This window comes from Orycteropus afer, unplaced genomic scaffold (assembly GCF_000298275.1).
Source record: "Orycteropus afer afer isolate SDZICR_OR568_19922 unplaced genomic scaffold, OryAfe1.0 scaffold00054, whole genome shotgun sequence".
NCBI lineage: Eukaryota > Metazoa > Chordata > Mammalia > Tubulidentata > Orycteropodidae > Orycteropus > Orycteropus afer.
Genome location: NW_006921641.1, coordinates 12,794,896 through 12,797,875, shown reverse-complemented (window position 1 = coordinate 12,797,875; position 2,980 = coordinate 12,794,896).

Genomic DNA, 2,980 nt, shown 5'->3' with positions numbered 1-2,980 from the left:
AAACAAAATGAGCTCAGCACAGAAAATTATATGGAACAAAGAAATCAGGAGCACCATGAAAAAGCACATAACAAAATGACAGCAACAAATTCATACTTGTTGAAAATTACATATCTGACAAGGGACATATCTCTAAAATTTATAGAAAACTCCAATATCTCAACAACAAAAAGATTAAAAATCCAAGTAAAAAATGTGCAGAAGACATGAATAGACACTTCACCAAAGAGGATATTCAGAATACATGAAGAAATGCTCACAGTCATTAGCCATCAGAGAGATGCAAATCAAAACAACAATGAGATACCATCTCACCCCAGCACTGATGGCAAAGTTCAACAAGGCAGAAAAACAAATGCTGGCAAGGATGTAGAGAGATTGGGACTCTCCTGCACTGCTGGCGGGACTGTAAAATAATACAACCACTGTGGAAAACAGTATGGCGATTCCTTAAAAAGCTGTAATTAGAAATAGCCTTTGACCCAGCAATTCCATTGCTAGGTATATATCCTAAAGAAGTGAGAGCCAGGACAAGAACAGATATATGCACACCCATGTTCATTGCAGCACTATTTACAATAGCAAAAAGATGGAAACAACCTACGTACCCATCAACAGAAGAATGGATAACTGAACTATGGTACATACACACAATGTAATATTATGTAACCCTAAAGAATTATGTAGAATCTGCAAAACACTGTATAACATGGATGAACTTGGAGGACATTATGCTGAGTGAAATAAGTCAATCACAGAAGGACAAATATAGTATTAGTTCATTACTGTAAAAAGTGAAGGAAAGGTTTATATATGTAAGGAAACTTTCTTTGGTGGTTACCAGGGATGGGAGTGGAGAGGAGGGAACACTGCAAAAACAAACAAACGAAAAAGAATGCATTGACCCATGTCACTTTAGTTTTGTGTATTTCACTGTACATAAGTTATATTTCAATAAAATATATTTAAAGAAAAAAGGGAGGTCTGGTGGTGTAGTGCCTAAGGCATTTGACTGCTAACCAGAAGGTTGGTGGTTCAAACCCTCCAGCCACCCCACAGAAGGAAGACTGGGTGATCTACTTCTGTAAAGATTCATAGCCTTGGAAACCCAAAGGGGGTCAGTATCAATTGGAATTGACTTCGTGACAGTGAGTTTGGTTTGGTTTTTGTATAAACCAATAAAGAAATTGAATCAGTGACCCCTTTTCCCCTCCCTCTCACCCCTGGTAATCATTAATAATTTTTGGTTACTATATATTTGCTCATTTCAAATACATGAAATCATATAGTATTTGTCATTTTGTAGCTGATTTATTTTGTTCAGCTCAATGTTTTCGAGGTTCATCCATATTGTGGCAGACAATAAGTTCTAAGGTGGTTTGTTAGTGGCCATAATAACTGGAACACCAATCCTACCAAGGTCATCTTCATGGGCCTTGCTCTTAGAAGGGCCCTGCACTTGGTATAATGCTCTACTGTTACCATGTTGACATTCTTAATAATTTTTTCCCTTGGGCTTGCAAATTATGTATCTGGTCTTGAACCTTGCCCCACATGAATTACTATCACTCTTCTCCTCTCAGTCCTATGTATTCCTCACATTCAGTATTAGTATTGGGCAGAGGACAGAACTTTGGAACCAGCCAGACCTAGGTTTAATTTCTAGCTCCACCACTGACCGACCTGGTGACCTTGGGCAAGTTATCTTCACTAAACTTCAGTTACTACAGAACTGAGCAGTATGGATCATGAGACTAGCATAGGACTGGGCAGTGTTTCATTCTGTTGTACGTAAGGTCACTATGAGTCAAAGATTACTTGACAGCACATAACCACAACAACAACAACAAAACTGCAGTTACCTTATCTGCATAACAGAGATGATAATAATAATATTTACCTCACAAGGTTACAGTGAATAAGTGGATAGTGAATTACTTCTTGCACAACTAATGCAGTAACCTCTCTCTGTTGTCCGTGTTTCTGGTGTCTTCTTTATTTAAGGATCCATCCATGCCCACATCAGATCAATCTCCCTTTGCTAGAACTCACCTGCTCCAAAACTTTCTATGGCTCCCTATTTTTAATACAACCCAGAGGTCTCACCTGGGCATTCAAGGCTTTCTGCCATCAGATATCAAGTTACTATTTTAGAGTCATCTTCCAGTGCTTTGGTACACTAAAATTGTGCTTGAAACAGAGTGGTTACTACAATTTCCTATGATACTTTCCACTTTCACTTTTCAGTGCTTTTGCCCAAGCTGTTCCACCCTTATTTTGGAATATCAGGGGCCTTCCTGACAACCTTAGCTTTCTGGCAGTTGTTGTGTGCCATCAAGTCAATTCCTATATATGTATGGTGACCCTAGATGACAGAGCAGAACAGCCCCATGGAGTTTTCTGAGCTGTAATCTCTAGGGGAGCAGATTGCCAGGTCTTTTCTCCTGTGGAGCTGCTGGGTATGTTTGAACTGCTGACCTTTCATTTAGTAGCTGAGCACTTCATCATTGTGCTACCAGGTTGTAGTCCACGTCAAAATGGAATTGCATGTGGACTTTTAATACCATTTAAGTAATATTCCCTTAAGTAATGCTTCCAACTGTGACATTTGTAGTATAAGTAACCTACCTCCATGTTTAAAGAAAGTCAGGTGAAGGCACCTCATGCTTTGAGGTTGGTGAAATGTGCCTTCTTCACACATGTACATTTCTAAGCATTTACAAAAGCTTTGTAAACAACAGAAATAAAGCAGTTACTGAGCTAAAAAACCAGTTGTCATCGAGTTGACTCCAATGTGTGTCAGAGTAGAACTGTGCTCCATTGGGTTTTCAAAGGCAGGCCTTCTGAGGCCCCTTTCAGTGGACTTGAACCTCCAACCTTTTGGTTAGCAGTCAAGTACATTAACCATTTGTAGCACCCAGGGATTCCTAGTTATTGAACTGCTACCTGCCAAATAAAAAAGAGTTTCTAAACAGTTCCT